The sequence below is a fragment of the Teleopsis dalmanni genome, chromosome 1, assembly GCF_002237135.1.
Source record: "Teleopsis dalmanni isolate 2A chromosome 1, ASM223713v2, whole genome shotgun sequence".
Classification (NCBI taxonomy): domain Eukaryota; kingdom Metazoa; phylum Arthropoda; class Insecta; order Diptera; family Diopsidae; genus Teleopsis; species Teleopsis dalmanni.
The window spans coordinates 34,919,499-34,928,114 of NC_051846.1; positions in this window are offsets into that span (position 1 = coordinate 34,919,499).

An 8,616-nucleotide genomic window follows, 5' to 3' on the forward strand; every position below is an offset into this window, starting at 1 on the left:
ACAAATAACTAAATCTATAACGATCTGAGGTCCCACATTCATAAATATGTATTACAACGTTAATGCAAGTTCACAATCTAAATAAAAAGTAAGGGAAAACTACCTTATTTTATTGAGGACAGAATTCTTACAAACTCTAAGCCTAATAAAATGTTATGGGACCAAAATTCCGCAAAGCAACCGCGATGGTAAAAACTGCTATCATTTTTTAAACAGAGGTCTTACAGCTTAAAGCTGCGAGAGAATGCCTACGTAGGGGCACCCGAAATAGTTAATTGTTAACGTTCTATTTGTTAAGTCGGTAACTTCATAACTGCACAAAAACAATTTGTGTACAAAAATTTTCATCACCTTATCGAGTCATAGAGTTATCGTCCACTTTTAAACACCCCGTACTACTTGACTTTTAAAAATTTTGAAAAAACGCTTTACAAATAATGCAAATGCATAAAAATTTTATTGTTTTAATTTATATTATATATTTATATTTAAAAAAGTTCATGTTATGTTTCATAACCAGAAAATCATTTCTCTCACGCTTTACTGGGTAATATTTGTGCGTAATTAGCGTAGTTTATAAATCGAGCTTACTATTTTACATACATTATAAAAATCGTTTCCGAGGTTTTATATAATATATAATAATATCAATGGAAAAAAAATACTTTATACTTTATGTTGTATAAAAAAAGCAAACAATTTATGCACATTAAAATCGCGCATTATTTGTAAATGAAATGTTTTAAAAGCTTTTTTTTGTTGTTATAATTTTCAAAGGGTTTTCAGTTTACATTCAGTTTCAAGCTACAATTCACAGTTTCGGGCCACAAACCCATAGACCGTCCGCGCTTAGGCATAAATTTAACAGTGAATGCATTTTCTAGTATTTACGTTTTTGAAAAGTTATGCAATGAACGCAATTTGCGCATGCGCTACTTTAAATAGACAATAAAACGCTTAATAACAAATTAGTAATATTGTTCGGTTGAGGGTACGAAATAAAAACTAATTTCCACACAAAGATATGCTAATGAAGCTAATTTGCCTTAGTACTTAAGTTTATAAAGCGAAATAAACATTTTAAAATAGAAAATAAAAATTTGGTGAATTTTTCTTTGAGAAAAATATCTGCAGAAGTATTTTTATTTGAGACCGCCGTAACTTGGTTAACAATCTTGAAATTAAAAATGCCACTTGCAATAGATTTTTTTTTATTGAGTGCTTAAAAGCATAACGGAAAAACTATTAATCATGCAAGCGGTAACAACTGCAGACCAGCAACAATAACAACAACATTTATCTAAATTGTATAAAAGCAAAGCAACGGAAGAGCGACCGACCGGCAGACCATTAACTTTAACAAATTAACATCAACACATGGAGAACAGATTCAATATTGGCTGCTGTTACTATTTCTGGTATTGTTACTGTTGCTGGTACTGGTGTTGCTGCTGCTGCTGCTGCTACTGCTGCTCTGGCGGATGTGCAACATTTCTACACCACAACATTTCTGCAACAGATTTTATGCATTGCAAACACATTGGCCATGGTCAGCGCTGTGTGGCTTTTTTAAAATACCAGAGTTCGTGCTCGTAGCACAAATAAGAAACTTAGAAATTAGTACGGAAAATTTCGTTGGTCATGGAGATTGACAAGTGAACACTAAATTTAACTAAAATAATTACTAAATTTTCTGAAAATCTACTATGTATTATAAGCAAAATTAAAGTATAAAATTTAAATTAAGTATAAGATTTAAATTAAGTACAACATTTAAATTATACACAGAATAAAACCATGACATGGTATTGCAGTAACTAATTTCTTAAGTAAATTGGATTAAAATGAGTTTAGTATTAGTTTAATATATTGTTATTATTATGTAAGTAATAAATTCCGCATATAAGGTGATCTAATGTCTTAACCTTAGTTATATTAACCGATCTTTAATCCTTTAGTGAACGTAAGAACCTTGAATGGTTTTGGTTATATGGTGTCCAATATAGACGAGTCTGCTGCTGGTTAGTTTTAGGCACTTGCAGATATTGGTTTCTGAGCACCCAATTTTGTTAAGATTGTATATCAACCTACAAGTATCCAGACAGAAAACCATTGAAACTTTCTATAACTTCCATGTTTAAAGCAATAAATCTTTTTAAGCCTATTAACTACCAACTTAATCTTAAAAGGTTAATCTTAATTAATCTTTAAGCCATCAAAGATAAGTTATTGCTTGTGTTATATATTTAGACATTTTTATTCTTATAATTCTAAATACAATGTCATACACAAGTATTAGTTTTATATATTCGTGTGCATTTGTTTTCCCTTAGAACGAATAGATTTCAAATGAAATGAATGTTTACAATCAAATCCAAGTGCGAGATGTGTGTAAAAAATCAGTAACAAATAAAACTAACACAATTAATTACAATGGGATCAAGTAGTTGTAAGCTACTTCACTTTTCGAAGATAATGTAGCCAATCTTGTGATGAAAAAAGAACGAGAATTTTAATTTTTTAATTCCCGCGCTTTTCCAATCGGCAAATTCTTTTTATTTTCACGCTGGCAACATTATTAGACACATTCTGTCAAAGTTTAACGCATATCGTACGATTCATTTTTGTTTGGCATCTATACAAAGAAGTCGAAAAATTTTCGTGTGGCGATTTTTTAGCTGAATTTCATTCAAAAAAAGCGTCGTTGTGATGTGGCCAATGAGATGATTTCCAACGCACATAGTGACCCCACATTCATCGAGCGCGTCATAACTAGAGATGAGACAGGGGTCTATGAATTTGACATGCTCACCAAACAACAATCGACCGAATGGTGCTTCGAAGGTGAGCCGAAACCGAAAAGAAAACGCCAAAGTCGGTCCAAAATCAAGGATATGCTGACTGTTTTCTTCGATATTTGTGGTGTGGTGCACGATGAATTCTTTTCTGCCGTTATGCGTCGTTTGCGTGAGGCCATTCGCAAAAAGAGGCTAGATTTATGGAAGGAAAACTCGTGAATTTTACACCACGATAACGCACCGGCTCACACAGCGTTGGTTGTGTCGCAGTTTTTGGCCAAAAACTCCACCAATATCATCAACCAAGCACCGTACTCTCCAGATATGGCCCCGTGTGACTTTGTTCTCTTCCCCTGACTCAAATTGCCATTGCGAGGAACACGTTTTGAGACCATAGGGGCCATAAATGAGAATTAGCTGCGTGAACTAAACGCCATACCTTCGGCAGCCTATAAAACTTGTATGGAAAATTGGATCAAGCGTTGGCATGCATGTATTGCCGTAGGAGGAAAGTACTTTCAAGGCGATAATAAAGAAAATTATTAAAAATTAAATCTTTGCGTTTTTTTTTATCATTATAAACGTGCAAACAATCATCACTTTAAATAAGAGTTATGACTAGTCACCACTTTAAATAAAGATACTGACTGATCGCAAATGGTTTCGAATTGGGTTATATTAAGAATGTAAAAAAACATTATATATTTGTAGAATATGTGGTTAAAAATGTAAACGGTTTTAAATTAGGGTAAATTTAGGATATGTAGTTTCAAAAGCAATCGTATCTATGTTGGTATATGACGGTAAAACATAATTGATTATAATAGAGCAAAATGTCTACATAAATTTTTTACATAATTTTCTAGAATAAATAAGTTTCATAATAAAAATATCACAATACATAAGAATACCTGTACTAAACTGGGTACATATTAATGGCAAAGTGAGGAAGTTTCCTTCGCTATACTATATATAAATTTCGCGAAACAAAAGTCAAATAATAGCACAAAAAAACGAAATAATAGAAAAATGCTAACTAATATTATTAGAAAATCGATAAGCAAAATAAATAAATAATTTCACTAACAATTTTTATTAGTATGATTTTCACGACCTCTATTAAACGTAAGAATTTGATAAAAATTTCTAATAATAGTAATATCTAAATTTAATTTATAAGTGAGAATAAGAATATTTTATGAATGTGCTAATTTATAATGTAAACACGTTTATCAATCATTAATAGATTAAACAATTTTTAATTTAATTTAATATCTTAAAATATGCATTCAACATAAATAATAATATAAGCAAGATTAAAAACTAGCACACTATTGATTTGCCTTAAAGATATCGATAAGATTGAATATTCCTTCAAGTAAATCTGGTCATAACTTTGAGAAAAAATTGTTCGATAACCATTTTACTTCCGTTTATTGTATGCACAACGTTAGTTAACTTCAAGACTTCAACCTGAAGCGCTTTATAAGTTTCGTTAAAAGATTTAAGTTATGACTTTAAGACATAAGTTCTCTACAGTAATGCGATGAGCCACTTGGGCTAAGTGGAGCACCATTAAAACTGAATAGTAACTTGTTAATAACTAAGTAATAATAAGTTAATAAATCTTAAAATAAATTTTATTTAGTAATAATTATAACTAAATGTATTAAGGGATAGATATGTAGAGAAGTTTAAAAACCATAAAAAGAATAAAATTGGTTTAACCATAAAAATGAAATTTTTACTTTAAATATTTTCACCAATTTGAATTTTATTGGCCACTGCCACACTTGAGTAATTTTTAAGGATTAATTTTGGTGCATTCATTTTGAATGTATGCTACATTCGATGAATTTTGTTTGGTGTGTGTGTATGTGTATGTAGAGAAGAAGAAGAAAGATTTTAGGAAGTAATTTAATATTTATTTCGTTATTCACAAATTGCAAATAAGTTTTTTAGTATTAAAACTAATTGCAAAAAACTGTTTTACTATTAAAACTAAATTGGATACCCAAAAAAGAAAAAAAAAATTTTGCGCATTGGTATATTGATTTCATCTATCACCTTCTCAACAGCACTAAAGCATGAGTAAAATTTCAATCCACTTAATGCAATAAATTGTGCTAAAACTGTTATAAAAACTTATTTTAATCTTCAATTTTATGTAAGTGTGATATAGGCCATTCAATATATACTGAACTTCTATATTGTAATTATGCGTATTTCGTTAATACTTATTTTTATGTATTTATAGATTTTTCTCAATTGAAATGGTTTTCAGCGTAAAAATTCAAGCGCTATTCAAAAACTCTATGCTCCTCCTAGGAGTTAAAGGATAAATATATTCGAAAACTCGATTTATATTGCAAATATTAAAAATTGGAAATTGAAATAAAATCGGAGAAATTTTATTGTTATTCAACTTATATACGCTGAACGGCTATATTGTTATTGTACAAGTTTTTTATATTAATTTTTATTTTATAATTAAAAATAAAATGAAACTGAAGAATGTTCAACTTCTAAATTTTTTTATATATATTTTTATTTTATAATTAAAAATAAAATAAACTGAAAAATTTTTAACTTCTAAGTTTTTTTCTGTATATTTTTATTTTATAATTAAAGATAAAATAAAACTGAAAATTTTTCAACTTCTAAGTTATTTTTATATATTTTTATTTTATAATTAAAAATAAAATAAAGCTTAAAATTTTTCAACTTCTAAGTCTCTGACTATACAATATCTTTCTAATATTCACTGAAACTATATATAATTTACCAATAACAACTGAGTAAATTCCTTATTGCAATCATAAAAAATCACTTTACTGACTACAATTAGTAATAATTTAAATGTTAGAAAAAGTTTAGATAATTTTAAGTTGCTTTAAAACTAAAAATTAAATTTTTAAGACCGAACTGAAACCTATAATTATCATCGGCTGCGCATATTTATACAATCATTTAAAATGAGAAAAAGGCGTAAAAGTTCCACACTAACGCCGCCGATTGTAGCGCTTTTAGTAGGAAAAAATATTGAAAAAATAAACCAAAAAGTGCAATGGTCAAAAAGCAATTCTTTTTATGCTATTTTCATGCTTTGTTTCTCTATATCATTTAAAAGATACTTCAAACGCTTTAAATCTTTATACGTTAATACGCTTTGCTAATTATGCAAATGATTTTATACATAAACATTTCATTTGTTTCATGCCTGCCTTTGCATATTGTAACTGATATTGATGGTTTTCATGTAGCTGAAAAAATAATAAAAAATAAATTGTTTATATTTAAATAACTAAAAAAAAAACACTAATAGTTTTGAAAGAAATGCACTGCGTTGCATTTATGAAATGACAAATGATGAATCGTTAAAGAGTTTTAAAGATATTTCAGAAAATAAATAAGAGAAAAATTCTGTTTAAACCATTACGGCACGTACGGTAAGAATTTTCATCCGCATATTTTTTTTTAAATTTTTCTCAGTAAAAAATACAACTGAAGATGCATCTGTGTACTCTGCAGCAATTGCTGCATTGAATTCAGTAAAGAAACTCACAAAAAAATAGCGACAATCGTGTTTGACTTTACTTATCAGCGCGTTTCTGCTGAGTTTACGGTAGGCTTGCGGCATCCACCAAATCCAGAGTTTTTTGAATAGTTTTTTTAATACATTTGTGCTTATGTTGAGCCCAGCAAAAAAGGTGAACTTGTCTTGACAAACCGGTACGCTGTTGTTTTAACAGCTTTAGAATCAGTTACTTTTTAGCCAGCATTTGCTGCTGTACCTACTATACTGCATCCATGACAGTTTTGGATGCAGTTGCAGTTCTCCATATACATGTGCATACATGTGTGTTTCCATGCCCAAACGCAACTTTTATTTAGAATTTCTTCTCTTGTTTTTTGTGTCTTGAAGTGAAAATCATAAACACATGTGTGATAACAGCTTTTTCACACAAACTAAGAATATTGCAGTTATTAATACGCAAGCTGTGTTGTTTTGACCATGGAAACTTTGTTTATAGTCTTCCAACGTTTTAAGTTGACTTAATTTTACACGCACATTTTTGTTTTCTTTCTTTTCGATCATTTAACGGACTTTGTTGTCCCAATTCCAGAAGATGGTTCATGCGTTACAACGAAGTGGTACTTGTTCTTAGTTATTTACTTAAAGTTCATTTAAGAAATTTTTCCATATAAATAAAAAATTTCATTACTTACTATGCAGTTATACAACGTTTCGGTATGAAGATATAATGTAGTTGAAAAGTACTTACCTATAAAAAAATAGAAAAAATATTTTATTATTAATGTTGATAATTAATTTATGCATTTTTAATAATTAATGTATATTAATTTAAAATAGATTTAAAATTATTCTTACAAATATGTCGTTTAGTCATTACGTGGCGACCTTGTGCACCAAAACTGACTTTAGCTAAAATAATGGTCCGTTATAATACTACGACTAAACCCGACTAAACGTACATCAGACCAATAAATCCACTCAAAAAAGATAGAACATGGAAACAGAAGCATATAAACAACGGTACGACTCCCCATTTAAGCACAAATGAACCAAACTGATAAATCTATAAACTTAACTACGTCCATAATCAAAGGAAGACCAGTTGATAAGAAAATGATACCCAAACTTTTGTAATGTTCTAATAACCAGCGATAATCACACTAACATATAGGATAAGATTTCCCTAATTGCTCCTCCTCTTCACAGCACTAATCATGATAAAAGCAAGTAAAGGGTAGATTAAATTGGACCACTTGTAATCTAAGTACACAGTTAAGATACTTGCCGATAATGGCGTGTCTTTTTATGACGAAAGAAACTATTTAAAAATTAGACGGATTCGAATAGCAAAGAAAGGACAAAGACAAAAATTTTTTATTTTTAATTTATTGAAATTTGGCTGACCATACCACGCTGTTTCGAGTATTGCCAAGTACTCTTCATCAGTGGTCTTTGGAAATAATCGAATTTTATTTAATTAGTTTATAGTCCGTATAGAATTTGTTTGGACTGCAAGGCTTAGAACTCGTGCCTGTCAAATTAAATAATTATTACTAAACTTTTTTAGTTTTCTATTAAAATTCATATCTGGATTATTAATGATTATCTACAAATGGGGCAAGAAACACATCAGTCATCTGCTGTAATTAAAGGGACTACACCACCACCGTAGCAGCTACTATGGTGCATTTATTTTTTTCAATTTGAATAATTATTAAATATGGTATTTTTGCAGACTGATGCATTTCTCTTATAATTTGAACCATTATTATCACATATGTACGAATTAGAATAAATGTTGAATTTGGATGTGCTAAAATATATTTTCTAATCATTAATAATTAATTTATTGGAAAGTAAAAATATATAGACGAAAAGCTTGCGCTTTGCTAAGTTTATGGGTATGATCTTTATAAAAACAGTATGAAATGGATACGAAAAAACAAATTTTAGAGTATCAGCTTTACAGTATCTTCATTAGAATCATAAACTTCATTAGAAATGCGAATAGTATTTTAATTATATATAGTATTTTAATTAAAAAAAAAGGCTAATTAATTGAGAACTAATTCTAGAAAGGAATATATTTATATTGGAATTATAAATTCAAATGTAAACACATTCCCTACAGAATAATAAAATTCGGAATGATTTAACTGTTGACAACTTAATGATCATACTATACACTAAACAAATTAGGTAGAACAAGATGCCCGAAAATAATGTTCGTATACCGCTCCTACAAATCAGTAACCTCAAGATTAAAAAAATTTATGAATC